The sequence below is a fragment of the Phodopus roborovskii genome, unplaced genomic scaffold (assembly GCF_943737965.1).
Source record: "Phodopus roborovskii unplaced genomic scaffold, PHOROB, whole genome shotgun sequence".
Classification (NCBI taxonomy): domain Eukaryota; kingdom Metazoa; phylum Chordata; class Mammalia; order Rodentia; family Cricetidae; genus Phodopus; species Phodopus roborovskii.
The window spans coordinates 16,371,402-16,388,065 of NW_026126433.1; positions in this window are offsets into that span (position 1 = coordinate 16,371,402).

A 16,664-nucleotide genomic window follows, 5' to 3' on the forward strand; every position below is an offset into this window, starting at 1 on the left:
CCATTCCACATAGATGGATACTCTCTCAGCTTAGACACACAGAGGAGGCTCTAGGCTCTGCTCCAAATGATATGACAGACTTGAAAGATCCCTCATGGAAGACCTCACCCTCCCTGGCAAGCAGAAAGGGGGTGGAATAGGGGTTGGTGAAGAACAGGAGAGGAAGGAAGAGAGAGGGAACTTGGATTGACATGTAAAAAATGCTTGTTTCTAATTTAAATAAGAAATCATTTTAATTAAAAAAAAGAAAGACAAAAAGGGGGAATCAGCCCCATTTACAACTAGGAATAGCTTTATTGACTCAATATTTTTAATCTTTCTAAGGGAGTAACTGAATCTAACTTCCAAGAACATTGGGGCCACTTACATCTCAAACCCCAAGTCAAGGTGAAATGGAAAGACCCTCTAACACCCCAATGTAGAGGACCAGACCCATCAGACCCATTAATTATAATGGGAAGAGGGTTTGGATGTGTCTTCCCCATAGAGGAGGAAGCTGCCATCTGGCTTTTGGCCAGAAATCTAAAATTTCTGCCTGGTCCCGAAATGCAGGAAGATGATCAGGAGCAGGTTGACCAAAAAAGTAAGGGAGCAATAAATGTGGTCAAGGTTTGTCCTCTGAAATAAGAGGACCAATACAATGATACCTATGTCCAAGTGCCTCAAACCCTTGAGAAACTCTTGTGTTCTTTAAAAATTACAAATGATGTCCTGCTTCCTGACCACTCTGATGCTACCATTGCTGATGCAGACTGCTCCAATGACTACCCAGCAGAACCCTCATTATCTCCAAAAGTTGAAGTGGATTGTGATGGCTGCCACCAATGGAGATGTGTAGTGAGATATGTAATTTGTCTCCTTCTGTGGCACTGACCATGCCCATTGGGGGGGATGGAGCCATGGGCAGAAGTGACCTGTGGAAGGAGGTCTGAGGAAGAGCCGGGAAAGCTCTTTTGCTGGCAGGACTCAGAGAGGAGAGCATCCGGTGGAACTTGCTGGTGTTCATCTGTCTAGGTTGTAAGTTATTTCTCCCTGAATAAACATCTATTTGGCCTATTTGTTTATCCTGATCCTTATTTAACCGCAATAGAGGTGTCCTCAACAGCACCATGAATGAGGAAGTCCCACCCAGACCAGATGCCCATGCTCTTTTTCAAACTCTGTGACCTAGTCCGAGGATCTTGGGACATGGGAGACTGGACTTCTCTCCATTAAGGATGGTCTGAATGCATAGGGTTGTAGGGCTGCCATCTGCCCCCTCATGTTGGATCTCTATTCTGTGGGCTGGGCTGCTCACTTGTTCCCAATAGGGTAGACTTAAGGGACACTGAGTTTTACATATGCCCAGGAGCAATGGAACAGCAATAAACATATCCAAATGTAAATGTAGTAGAGTGGATGCCTTCTATTGTGCACAATGGAGGAATGAGAAAACTGAGATGGATTCCTAGAAAAGGCAATCTCCACCCTGTTGGGTTCCTTTATGGTATTAACCTTAATTTGTGTCTTTGGGTCTTGCCTTTTCAGTAGGCTGGTCAGACTAATCAGAACAAAGACTCATGATGACTGCTTGAGTACTTTGTGATAGGCTTATCCCTGAGGATATCTCCCTTTTGAGTGAACCTTTACAAAAAATGTTAATAGAGAACTTTTGCGGAGATGCCAAGAGACTCATGCTTCAAAATGAGGTGTGCCATATAGTCTAAAATAAAAAGGGTGAATCTTTAGAACGCATGAGCCAAAGATGGCGCTGAGAGGAAGTCAAGAGGGTGAGTCCTGAGTTGTTTACAAAAAAAAAAAAAAAAAAAAGATTACTGGTTGCCAAGATCAAACCAGATGAGGTCACTGCATGAATAGCTCCTGATCACTAGGTAAAGCATAAGGGCACCTAGGCACATGATAGACTGACCTTTAAAACCATTTGCTGGCTGTTACCAGCTCTTAGATTTTTTTTTTCCTTTAAAAGATACCTGTTATGGGACATTAAATGGGTTCCTACTTGACTAGGGGGAAAAAAAAAAGCAGGGTGTGGTGCAATGATGTTACTTGTAAACTTAGGTACTGAGGAAACAGACACAGATCCGTTCCTGGGGCTTGTTGTTAGCTAGCCCAGCTGAATTGGAGAGTCTCAGGAAAAAGCAAAAGACCTTTTCTCAAAAAAAAAAAAAAAAAAAAAAAAAAAAACCCAAACAAACAAAAAGAAAACTGAAGAATATATCTGAGGTTGATCTCTTAACTCCACATAACATGCACAATCATGAATATACACACCACTCAAAGAAGGGTTATAGAAAAGGATTAATTAGATTAAAGTATCTAAAAGTAAGGAAGCAGGCTACATCTGTCCACCAGAATATATCGCTAGAGGAAAGGGCAGTCTCTCTGTTGCTCTCTGAAGGCTAACACTTTTTTCTAAGAATCTGCAAAATATTTACAGACACTTGACAGTTCTCTAGGAGACACAGCTGGAGTAGGGACACTAGGGCTCAGTGGATTGTTAGTTGATTGGGGTTTTGTCTCTCTCACATAGCAGGGGGCACTAATCAGGGAGGCTGAAGGTCTGCCTGACCATACCAGTTAACTGCAGTCTCCACAGTGCTTCCCTGGAAACTGGAAATGAAATATCACACTATTTTCTTCTCCTGTGAAATTGTACTTTTAAGGAAAAACTACTCTTGAGTTTGCCTCATAATTGTGTCACAGTGGAAATATTTAGCAAAGCCTGTAGCTATTCTGCATGTCTGAACTATGGGTATTTATCTCTTGTAATTTTTTTTTATTTCATCAAAGTTATAAATGAGTTACTGCATGTTGGGAGCTTGTTCAAAGACTCCTTTGAGACCCCAGTGTCTGGATGCTTGCCATTACCTTGTGATGAAACAATAGAAGCCAGACCTATACACAAGGCTTGAGAGAGGTGAACAGTGCTCAGCTCCATGACATTTTGTCCATCATCTCCTCTAGCTGGTATAGGAGAAGATACTCAATAATAAGAGGACATTTTATGAGGGAGCGGACTGTAAAATGTAAATGCTTCATGTTCATGAACTTTCTGTAAAGAGTAGGTTTTTCCCCCCAGCCTGGGCCTACCACTACACCAACCCCAAATAACATACAGAGATCCTGTATTAGATATAATACTGTTGGCCAGTTACTTGTTTCTTATCAGCTAGCTCTGTCTTAAGTCTTAACCCATTTCTATTCGTCTAAGTATTTTCACGTGGTCTCATCTTACCGGGGAGTAGGGCTGGCATCTGGTCTCCTCAGTCTCTCCACGCTGAGTCCTCCCTACTACTTCCTCGAATCCTCCTTGTCTCCTAGTCCCACCTATCTTGCTTTCCTATTGGCCAACAGTGCTTTATTCATTAACCAGTATGAGAAACTTATTTACAGAATGACATCTCCCATCACAGTTCCACAGGAAGTACATCAGCATAGGAGTTGGGTTTGAAGAAGACTGAGGTATGTATCTGGGAGTTTGGCAAGTCACTGTGTGAGAAACATCTGCCTTTAGTGTGTTTTTTCTACACAGTGAGACAAAAACATCATTGCATACCATGAAGGAAGTAACAAAAGTAACCATGTATCACTAAGAAAAGCATCTGGTCTAGTGGAAACTAGGGTAGACTTACATTACTCTGTTTAAGTCAGTTGCAATTGACTTGGCCAGTTTATCTTCCTGGTACTCATGAGAGTGCCTAGGACTCAGGCTCCTTCCAAGCAACATCTAACATACAGATGATTCATGTCACAGGCTTCCCTGAAAGGTCCAGAATGTTGAAACAACGGTGAAGCAATTTATTAAGGGGTTGTGTTTTTTATTTGCAGCACAAATAAAAAAAAAAAAAAAGACTTTGATAAAAACCTTTCCCATAAGAAGCCAGACATAGTCTTCAAGGCACATAAAGAAAAAAGAAATCTGCATCTTCCTTTGAAAAAAAAAAAAAAAAAAAAGAATCCAGGTGAGGAGACTGAGTAACAGAAAGTGTAGACTCTTGTGAGGGGATATACACCTTCTCCATCTTGGAGCATTGCCACTTTTCAAAGCTAGTGCATTTTTTCATAGATTGTAGTGGTGATCTCCAAGTGGATGATAAATGGATCTGGTAAGAAGCCAGTTCATTCCCACTGCATTCCTTTCTTAGCAATAGCAGATATCCTTCTGAGACCTACACACAACCATGGTAGGCAGAGAAGACAGATGTGCCATCTGAAGAGGAATGGATTTCAAAACCAATTAAAATAATGCATAACTTTAAAAGCCTTCTTAAATTATTCACATCATAAGCTGTAAAAGCAGTGTGTTAGCTCAGCATCTCATTCTCAAATGCTTTGTTTTTACTTCCAAAAATACATGTGCAAGACACACTCAGGGATTCTAGGTTAACTCATAAAGGAGTTCAAAGTCACTTAGAAAGGTTTAGAGAGGATTTGTATCTGCCAAATTTTGAAACTGTTGGAGAAAATTGGTCTTGATTGAAGGAAAGCATGTGAGCTATCCATGGTTTTTCCTTTTGTCCAAGGCAGCTACTACATTGTTGACAAAGAACGGTGAGAAAGTAGTCATCATAAACACAGTGGATCATTAAATTTTACTTAATTCTTGCCATATAGTAGGGTGGTAAATTTACATATTTAGCTAAATTTAAATCACCCCCTAAGAGGTGGATATTTGTGTACCTCTTATATACATAGGACGAACCCAGTGCCCCTTTCTTGTGGCTACCTTGCTCTTCTATCCAGAAGAATTACAATACATGCTGCCCATCAGGAGACCATTGTCTAACAAGGCACTACACTTTTTTTTCACCATATAAATCCAAGAAATATGATCCCAAACAACCCCATTAAAATGCATTTTGTCTATATAGGATTAAGAGTAAAAAGAGTGAATTTAGCAGGAGCAGGATTTGATAGGAATCCTAATAAAATGTTTACAACATAATTTAGTGATCTTGAATACAAAAGGTAGATTTAGGACACATACTATAAACTTAAGAATTTCAAGAGAGAGAGAGAAAGAGAGAGAGAGAGAGAGAGAGAGATTGGAGGTCACTGAGTTAAGTCATGCCCTTAAAACATTTTGAAATAGCAAAAATTAAGACAAAACTAAATAAGCTTCCAGGTTTCAAAAGTATATATGCATTATACATTTGAAGAGCAATCTGCATGTTTTTTTTAAAATATAAATTGCCCAGAAGATTTAAGTTGAGTAGATGTGTATACATTTCAATTAGCTGTACAACAAGGGAATAATAAAAAAATCACTTGGGTGTTTAGCACTTGACTTGGAATGAGAGGACATAGTCTGACCTTGTTCTAAAGAAAAATGAAGAAGTATTTTAGCTGAGCAACTTGGCATTTCTTTTCCAGCTATCATACAAAAATATACTGTAACTCAAATCACCATTTATGAGGACTGTGATAGATAATATTGTCCACTTGGTAAGATCTAAAGATCACAGAGGATATAAACATCTGAGCATATTTGCTGGTGAATTTCTGGATTTGTTTGAGGTAAGAAGATCTACCTTAAATGTGGGTGACACTCTCCTAGAAGACTGAAATTCTGCATTAAATTAAGAATGTAGAGAACAATCTGAACATAGCATCTATCTCTGTATTTCCTGACTGTGGATAGTATATGCCTATCTGCCTCATACTCCTGCTGCTGTACCTTGCCTATCATGACAGATTGTACCATCAATACTACCTACTTTGAGCTTCCTTAAATTGTTGTTCTCAGGTATTTTGTCATAGTAATGAGGAAAGTCAGTAACAGAAGTGCTGAGTAACTGTGCTCTTACTGTTAAGTGAATCCATGGAATTGGGAGCTAGATTCTGTATTATTTATACTACCCTATAAAGCTTGAACATTTTGTTGATCATAGCCATGTTCTAGATTTCTTTAAAAGATATATGAATAAAATACAAGGACAGTTTTCTGCCAAGGATGCATGTCAAACTTCCCAGTTAAATACATGTAATTAGAAGTAGGACATGAGATGAAAGAGAAAAATGGGTTAGATTAACCATTAAGCCAGCCACCTGCTCCAAGGCTTGCCATTAATAACACCTTGTAGGTAAAAGGAGGCACAGAGTCAAGAGTCTGCAGATAGTAGGATGTATTACTAATTCCAACACTAAGGAACTCAGAGCCCTTGGCTGTCATCTCTTCTCTCTGAGTCCTGGATTCCTCAGCTGTGAGACAAGCCATCAAAGTACATTTGTCTTAATTAGAGTTTCTTTCTTATTTTTAAATTAAGGTTTCTATTGCTATGAAGAGACCCCATAACCACAGCAAATCTAATAAAGGAAAAACATTTAATTGGCATGGCTTACATCTTCAGAGGTTTAGTCCATTCTCATAAGGATGTTATATGGTGGCATGCAGGCAGATATGGTGCTGAAAACAGAGCTGAGAGTCCCATATCTTAACTTACAGGCAAGAGCATGTGGTCTGAAACACTGGGTGTGGCTTGAGCATATGTGAGACCTCAAAGCCTGACTCCACTGTGACACACTTCCTCCTACAAGGTCACAATCATTTTACCAAAACCACACCTTCTAATAGTGATGTTTCCTCGGTGGGGGCATTTTCTTTCAAACCACCACAATGTTAATATAGAGAGACAGCAGAGCCAAAACTACTAGGGCCAGCCAAGAAAGACAGAAATTTATGGAAAAAAATCCAAACCATGAAGAAAAATTGTATACTATTCAACTAGACAGATGTTTATCCATTAAATCAAATAGCCTCTGAAGAAAGTCAGGTGTTTTTCAGAGAACTGCCATCCTAAAAATATTCTATTTTGTCTGTTTACTACCACAAACTTCATTTCAGAAAGCTAGGTACAAAAGGAAAATATAGAACAAGATAGCAGATAAAGTCCAAATTTAAATATGACACAATTTGTCTGAAATATAAATCTGACATATTGAAAAATATCTTCTAAAATATATTATTATAATAGTTACTGAAGAAATGACTCAGCTAGTAAAAGTCTTACTGTAGAAGCATGTAGGCCTGAATTCAACCCTTTGAACCCAAGTAAATACAACTGTGGTGTCATGAGTTATAGTCTCAACCCTGATGAGGCAGAGACAGGATGCTCTCTGGGGTTCACTGGCTAGTCAATTTAATCAAAGTAGTGAGGTCCAGGACAAAATATAAACTGAAGAGTAGGTACTCAATATTGATCTCTACAGCTGTGCCTACATGTGTACACACACAGGAGCACATACAAACAAAATATTATTAAAAAGACTACCTCCAGAACAGTGCATGTACAGATATACATTCAAAAATATAAAAATTATGCATGTTTGAAAAAGCATCAAAGAATTACAGAGATGTACCTACTATGGAACTTCTTGGAATCAGATGTTGGGATGTGGGAAGTTGTTATAAAACATTTGTACATATAATATGAGCCTGCACACCTGCACATACACAGTATCACAATACTTATAAGCAATGAAAGTATGCTCAGGCACTAACATGTGTCATTTAAAGTAATTTTTCAGGAAGAAGGGATGACCAAATAAAGACATAGAGAAGAATATGATGTATAGAGTCAGGGGCAGTGAGATTTTTCATGATTCTGCAATTGTTAACTCTGTATATTTGTATAAGTTAATTAACTTTCCTCACAAAGTTTTCTTACCTACAGCAAAGATAAAAATAGGTATCTCACAATGTTTTCACAATGATTAAATATTATGTATGTAATGTACTTGGCACTTATTCAGAATGTAATAAATTGCCATCATTACAGAAAAAGGACAAATAATAGATACTATAACCTAGGCTTTATTTTGTGGCTCACTGAAATGCTTTCTTGTTGGGATTCTTTATTATCTGGCACAAGCTTCTCTCCTCTTTTGAACCTCCCATTTAAATAGTAAATTAGAAATGACAGAACAGGAAAGAAGCCTAAAGGAAGACGTGAAGAGATGGATGTCCTGTTCTTGCAGTTGCAACACCTTCTTTCATAGCTGTTTTGAGTACCACAGAAAACAAAAATACCTTAAAAGGAATTTTATGCTGAGAAGTGTGCAGTCCAATTGGTTAGCAGATGGGAGGGTTGATAATAGAAAGCATGCCTAGCCTAGGGTACTTCCTAGGGGCAGAATCCAAGATCTGAATGGGCACTTTCATCTTCTTCCTTTTGGTTCCTTCCTCTACTCTCCCCAGGCAATGATCTTGGCATGAAAGAGAAAGCCTGTATTCATGCAAAATACCTTTTGACCTTGGGGCAGTCCTGAAGGAAAAACATTGGCAGTTTTGTGTGTACCAATCAAGGGGGTGGATTCTGTCTCCCAAAAATAGTTGCCTTGTGGTTAAGAAGTAGGGAATACAAGGAAAAACAATTGAACTTCTTGGGAATTGTCTTTAAGCTTTTTTAAATCAACAGATGCAGATGGTTGAGATCCCTTGTTCTTATGGGATGGCAAGCCAGGGGTTTGTAATGCTGAGCCTCCCTGAATGCTGCTTACTATTACATTAAGACTACTTAATATCTTTCAAATTTCTTGTGATGTCTAAATAGAAATTCATTCAGTGCCATTTGAGTATAGAATAAAGGATCAATGCACACTTTACCTTAGGCAGATAAACTTGTCGCAGCAAGTCCACTATGTATAAGCAGGACATGGCTTGGCTTTTGACTCCTCCTGTCTTTTTGGTTTGGCATCCTTGAACAGTAGTACTAGGATAGTGTGTTGAACTGGGAAAAGCTACCCTTTTCTTATATGTCTAAAGCATCAGTCAGTCTAGAATGCATGTTGTATTTCTCCATCTTCTTGCTGTTCATGCCTTCCTCCTCTGAACTCAAAACAACTTATTAATTTCAACTCCAGATAATTCTTTAAATTAGCCACAATTATCATGTATATCTTTCAGGCAAAAAGGAAGGGGAAAAATGACTGGGGAACCACTTTGTTATGCCCGAGTGTAGCTGACATTAAGCTCTTTAAAATGAAATAATTAAAATTTAAAATATATGCTTGAAATAGGGGAACCTTCCTGTTCCTTCTAAATCACATTAAAAAGTATGTGTATCAAAACATCCAATGGAGGAGGAGATATAGCTCGGCAATAAAGAGTGCTTTCTGTGCACTCATGAGGCTTATGCACAGTAAGACCATGTGATGGGAGATGTCATTCTTTAAATATGTTTCTCTTATTGGTTAATGAATAAAGCACTGTTGGCCAATAGGAAAGGATGATAGGAGGAACTAGGAGATAAGGAGAAAAGAGGAAGTAGTAAGGAGGAGTCAGCATGCAGAGATTGGAGAGAGCAGAATGATGAACCCACTCTCCAGTAAGATGAAACCACGTGGAAACACTTAGATTAATGGAAATGGGTTAATATTTAAGACAGAGATAGTCAATAAGAAACAAGTAACTGGCCAACAGAATTATATCTAATACGGGTCTCTGTGTGTTATTTGGGGCTGGTGCGGTAGTGGGACAAGGCCAGCAGGAAAAACCTTACTTGTAAGATATGGTGCCACAACGTGGCTAATAAGAAATTCCACTTAAAATTTAACAAAAGCTTAAAAAAGGGTTTTAGAAACAAAAGAACAAAGACAAGCAAGGTGTTTTGCTAACAGCATTTTTTTGGGGGGGTTGGACTCTGTTTTGTAAGAGACAAGCAAGGATTTACATGGCTCTTTAAGGGAGGTTTCCTGACTCAGCTTAAGTGGCAAAAAACTGCAGGGCTTTTAAGAAGCTATGCTAACAATTCATTGGTGTGTACCAGAGCTGGCAATGGCAGTGACCACATTACCAAGCCGGCAGCATGCTGCTGAATGGCAGCATAGACCAAGGCAGTGAGCACAGCTCTCAGTTCTGTTGTTAAAGATTCTGGCCAGCATCTTGGATAGACCATGGCTGAAACAACTGTGACTTTCATTTTAGCAATGTTGTTGTTTATCAGATAAAGACTCATGGCCAGTAAAAGATAAAGATTTACAATAAAGACAGATTCACATTAAGAAAAACCACTAAAGGTTTACAGTGTGTTTTAAAATATATGTAGGCTTAGGATGTATCCCTGGAGCACAAAAGGGCTCATCCCCCATGGAGGGATAACTGCCTTAATCTAGAGACAGGAGAGAAGCCCTAGTCCTTACTTCACATGACCTGTGAGACCTACATGACCCCTACTGGATGACATCCCCTACATATGGAGTTGGGGTGGGGGATGAGAGGGTGGTTAAAGTGCATGTGAGAGGGCAGAGAGGGTAAAAGGGAGGGAAGGAGGAAGGGAGGGAGTGAGGGAGGTTGGGAGGGAGGGAGGCAGGGAGGGAGGGAGGGAGAGGGAACTGGGATCAACATGTAAAATAATAAATTAAATTAAAAAAAATGCTTTGACTCCAAAATTTAAGTTCAAGAACAAGTTACTGGGGAAAAGGATTTCTATTTTTGTTTCCACAGAAAATGAAGATATGGATCCCTTCCAGACTAATGTGGTTTGATCAAGCCAGACCACCTGAAACAGAGTACCAGGTGATCCTACATTCAAAACTGCTGGACAAAGCAGCCTGACAGACTACAGCCAGGATTTCTGAATCTTCTTTGAATCCCCCATGACAGTGCCCCTTACCAGCAGGAAGTAGTTTGGAAAGAACAATGCCCAAATTCCCAAATATTGTGTATGTTTGTTTTCATTTAAATGGACTTGGTTATATAAAATAATTTATTATATATATATATATATATATATATATATATATATATATATGCATGCATGCTTGGGAGAGAAAAAGAATAAAATAGTTTTAAAAAGATAGAGAGGAGCTGGGTGTGGTGGCACACACCTCTAATCCCAGGACTCAGGAGACAGAGGCAAGCAGATCTATATGATTTCCAAGTAAACCTGGTATGCAGAGTGAATTGCAGAACAGATAAAAGTTACACAGAGAAACTAAGTCTCAAAATATGTAAAAATAGAAGTATAAGAAATAGAGTAATTAAAAAAAAGCCACATAAAGATGGAAAGCACAGAGAAACTTTGGATATTATATGCTATTCTGTTGTCTTTAAAATGTTTGACTTCTGAGGAAATAACAACTGATAAAAGAAATGGTGCTGGATTAATTCAACTTATATATTTTAAAAATGCTTTGACTCCAAAACTTAAGTCTAAGGACAGGTTACTGGGGAAAAGGATTTATATTTTTGTTTCCACAGAAAATGAAAAGCTATGGATTATTTCCAGACTAATGGGGTTTGATCAAGCAAGACCCCCTGAAACAGCATATCAGGTGATCCATCATTCAAAACATTTGGGACAAGCCAGCCTTGCAGACTGCAGCCAGGATTTCTGCATCTTTTTAGGATCCCCCAGGACAGCGACCCCTACCACTAAGAAGCAGTTTGGAAAGATGCCCAAATTTCCAAATATTATTTATAAATGTTTGTTTAACATTTAAATGGGGTTGGTTATAAATGGTTAATGACCACAACCATTTTCTTCTTAAAGGTAAAAAGGGGATTATGATATAGATATGAATACTTTGTTTTGGAATCGATTTTCATTTATTGATACAATTTAAGGTCAATTTTGTGATTAAGTATATTTCTCTTCTTGTTTATGTATTGTGTTAAATAGCTCAGTTAGAAATATAATGTATAATTTAGTGCAGATTATAGATAGTTAGCTATAATAGTCAAAACTTATAGTTAGATTAATTAGGATTTCTAGATATATAGAGATGTATTTGAGATGAATAGGCTTTCTTCAAACCATTCAGAGACCTACAGAATATGGCATTTAAAATGGTTTAGGGTTTTTCTTGACAGTAAGACATAACTGCTCCTGGCAACACCACCTGTGTCAGAAAGGAAGATGGAAATTAAAGAAACTCATAATGGAGTTTGCTTTCCATATGGCAAGACTAGCCAATTGGGCCAGATATTGCTCTTGTCTAGACTGTTTTACTTTATGCTGTATAAACTGGACATGCAGGACCCACAAGAAAATGTCTGCTGATTCCAGACATTGCTATAGAGTTCCTGCTTCATGGAAGAGTCTTCCAGACACTCTGCAGGACGCAGAGAAAAGTGACTGACAAACTGCCAATACAAGAAGACAGTTTAAAGTTTCCTGCTTTGATGAAGATCTACCAGAGACATTATGGCCTATGGCCTGAAGACGGAACATTACAGAAGAACTTTGGTGACTGACCAGGCAGTGAGTTGTCTCTGTCATTTCTAGAGTTTATATATTATCCTTCTGAGGTCTTTGATGGAGCTGAAGACAAGTAGTTATGGTTATAATTTTCCTTAGTAAGGAATTAAGATAAGGGACATATAAGACTTTAGACTCACAAAGATAGGATAGATGATGAAATATTTCTTTAAACCTTACTAAATGTTAACTGTGATTCTTACTTGATAACTGTTGTGTGTTATATTTTGCTATGTTAATGTTAAAACCCTTCTTTTTATTATGAAGAAAAGAGGAGATGATGGGAGATGTCATTCTGTAAATATGTTTCTCATACTGGTTAATGAATAAAGCACTGTTGGCCACTAGGAAAGCAAGATAGGCAGGACTAGGAGACAAGGAGGATTTGAGGAAGTAGTAAGGAGGAGTCAACATGGAGAGATTGGAGAGAGAAGAACCGTCGGCCTCCTCTCTCTGGTAAGATAAGACCATGTGAATGTACTTAGATTAATAGAAATGGGTTAATACTTAAGACAGAGCTAGCCGACAAGAAACAAGTAACTGGCCAACAGAATTATGTCTAATACCATTTCTCTCTGTGTTAATTGGGGCTGGCTCTGCAGTGAGACCAGGCTGGAAGAAAACCTTACTCATAATAACCATGGACTCAAACTGGTTATGATTAAACAGAACTGGGAAGATGCTCAGCAGGTGAAAGCACTTGTGGGGTAAGCCTGACAACCAAGTTCAATCTTCAGAAGCAATGTAGTAGGAGATAACCAAATCTGAAAATTTCTCCTCTGACATTTACTGGTGTGTCATGGCATATCTATGACCCCTCCTACATTAATAATAAATGAAATGTTTTTTAAAAATGAAACTCTCCCAGTGAGCCCTTCTGCAGCACCTTGACCCATACATTGATTATAAGAGCAATAAACTCCCTTTAGCTTGTTTCTCAGCGATACAGCCGAGTCGGACATAAGACTATAAAGTGAATGCTTGAAATGAAAAATTTATGTTTGAACTCTTCGTTAAAGCCAACTCTGACACTGAATTATTAAATACATTATTGGGGTGTGGAATAAATAGCCTCAGAAATTTTGAAAGAACAATTGTAAATCCCCTAAAGAGGCTCACTCAGCCAAAAAATAGTCATCCAGCTAGGACAATGCTTTAGATTAATGCAGTTCTCCATCTGCTCTGCTTTCAAAAGATTCACAAGTTAATCACAGGAAAGTGTGGATGGATTGGATGTACAAAGCACAGAAGGGTATGTGAGAATCACCTTCTATACTAAATCAAAGATTAAGAGAATTAACAGAGCTGAGGGTAACCTTGTACCTTGAAAAAATAGTTTGTGTGTGTGTGTGTGTGTGTGTGTGTGTGTGTGTGTGTGTGTGTGTGTGTGTGGTATGGATTTAATAGAGAAATTTGAAAATAGACTGTTGCTGTTGCCTGAATACTTTCCATTCTTCAATGCTGTGTATATAAGAGGACTGTACTTCAAGCCCTGTGTAGTTGGGCAAATCTAACCTAAGATTACACTAATGAATTCTCTTTAGATATGTCTGTCATTATTAGTGAGCTAGACCATAGTGCTAACTATTCTTGTTATCTTAACTACATCTCTAACTAAACTCTAAAGTGGAGGGCACACTTGTGAGGAATTCTTGCTTAATTTGTAGTTGGAAGATTCACCATTTTTTTCCATTGAAAACAGATTCTTCTCTCAAACAATACAGCATGGCCCCAGTTTCCCCTCCACTCCTTCCAGCTTCCCCACCAACTCCTCTCGCTCCCAGATCTCCTCCCCCTCCATCTCTCTTTAGAAAAGAGCAAGTTTATAAGAGACAACACCCAAACACAAAAATACAATAAGACAATGATGGAAAAGCAACCTAACAGGAGGAAAAGAGCACCAAGAACAGGCAAATGAACCAAAGACATACCTACCCATGCTCACTACTTCAGTCTTTGTGAGACCACATTCAGCCATACTTAAGTTGATTCAGTGAGCCATGTTCTCCTCGTGTCCTCCATCCCCTCTGACCCTCACAGTCTTTTCTACCCTCTTCTACAGGACCCCCTGAACTAAAAGGAGAGAAAACCAATAGAAAACTTCAATGTACAATCTTGCTCCACAAAAAGTCTCTCTAATGATGACTGAAAAAGGTACCCATCAAAGAGTATAGCATAATATTATCAGGAATCATCTCATTCCATTCATTGTTTTAGACCAATCATATTGATCTGTGGGATGTCCAGTGTCCTGTTACTGGCTATGCAAGCAGTACTGGGCATGGGTTCCCCCTCATGTAGTGGGATTCAAGTTAAATAAGGCATTGGTTGGCTACTTCCACACCACTATTGCTCCAGTATTTCTTGCATGCAGGACACATTGTAGGTCATGGGCTTTGAGATTATATTGCTGTCCAGGTTTCTCTTTCAGGAGAGTGCAAAGTACCTTCCTATCAGGGGTCTCTGAGTGCCAGTTCAGAAAGGACACTATAGCAAGCATGGGATGTAGCTAAAGGGATCTGAGGGTAAAAGGAATCAGCTCACAAACATCTTCTCCTCAATGTCTCTTATTATTCAAAAGCTCTGTTTCTCATGCCACAAGGTTTCCAGTTTATATACCCATACAGGCATATTTAGCAATTCTCTGGCAAGAGCAAGGATACCAGTCATCAATATCTCAGGGCACACATACCTGTGGAATGTCAGGAGGATAACTTTTCATTTGACTGTATAATCTTGATACATAGACTATATATACCTTGTATTCTTGCAAAGGCCCCAGGAAAAGAAAATTTCTCTTACTGGGTTTAGGTGGTAGGGGGATGGGTAAGGTCAGCAGGAACAAAACCATTGCTTGATCTAGATTCTGGAACTGCCAGTGTCCATATTTTATACCATATAGCCAGAGTTCTTCCCTTTGATCCATTGCTGAGAGGTTTCCTTTTATCAGCCAACATTTGGTGAAAATGCTAATGTGGATCAAGTGCCATCTGCCATGCCACCTTTTCTCTTCTTCCAGCTTACCCTGGTTGCCATGGTTACCACAAATGTTGTGTTTCCAGCTTTCAAGGAAGGAAGTAGCAGAAAATGTTGAAGAGTGCACAGTCCTGCCATATTTTCTTCCCTTTTTCTGCATTTATCAATTACAAACTTCTATCTTATCTAGTAAAACTTAATAAATGTTATTAGGTCATGAAACCCCTTGTTTTCTTTTCTTAGAATTCTATACTGCTGTAAAGCTTCCTTCTTAATTGAACCTCCCAGTATCTTCTGGGGAGTCTCAAAGCCATGGGTAGTAGTGGTATGAATATGAGAGAGACAGTTTCTTTTCTTTTGGTTTTGCTGGAATGATATTATTTATTTCCCATGTTTGCATGTGTATAGTTAACCTCTTTTTGGGGATGGAGCTTTCCTTCTAGTACCATCTTTAGGGCTGGATTTGTAGATAGTTATTGTTTAAATTTGACTTTACCATGGATTTTTTTTTCATCCAGAGTGCTTGATAATTTTGCTGGATATGAGGCATACAGATAAGTTGTGATTATATGTAGTCTTGCTAGCATCTGTGTTCTCTTAGAATGTGGAACATGTATGCCCATGTCCTTATGACTTTGAAGTCTCCATTGAGAAATATGTTGTAATTCTCTGCTTTAATATGTTCCTTGGTCTTTTTTGCTTGCAGCTTTTAATATTCGTTCTTTGTTCTGTGTGTTTAATGTTTTGACTGTTATGTGGGAAGGTAGTTTTCTTTTCTGGTTCAATCTATTGGTGTTCTGTATGGTTATTGTACCTTTATAGGCATCTCCTTTAAGCTAGTAAAATTTATTGTATGATTTTGTTGAAATATTTTCTGGGTCTTTGATCTGAGATTCTTCTCCTTCCTCTAATCCTATTATTTATAGGTGGTCTTTTCATATTGTACTAGACTTCCTGGATGCTTGATGTCAGGGATTTTTTATATTTAACATTATCTTTGGCCAATGTATATATTTCTTATATCATACCTTCAGTGCTTGAGATTCTATCTTCCATGTCTTGCATTCTGTTGGTAAAGCTGTCCTTCATGGTTCCTGTTTGAATTCATAACTGTTTGAATATTCAGTTCCTTTGTGATAGAATAGCTGGGCTCTAGAAGAGTGCTCTAGTGTCCTATCTGCTTTATATTTTGTTTTTATGCTGGTGTGGTGTCTAGACATCAGGGTGTGAGGTGCTTATGGTTACAGGTGCTGATTTCTGGGAGTTCAGAAGAGGAAGGTATATGGGAGTGAAATTAGACATGGATAGGGTGTAAGGGAGGCTATAACTGGAATGAGTCTGAGAGCTTAGGTTGTCAGGTTGGAGAATACAGGGAGCAGAGAAGGTCTGATGGCAAGCTATCTGGTCTTCTGAAAGATGTTGCCTGTGGTTGAGCCGGGATATACTCTCAAAAGGGGGTTAAGACACATGACAATTGTGCAGAATGAG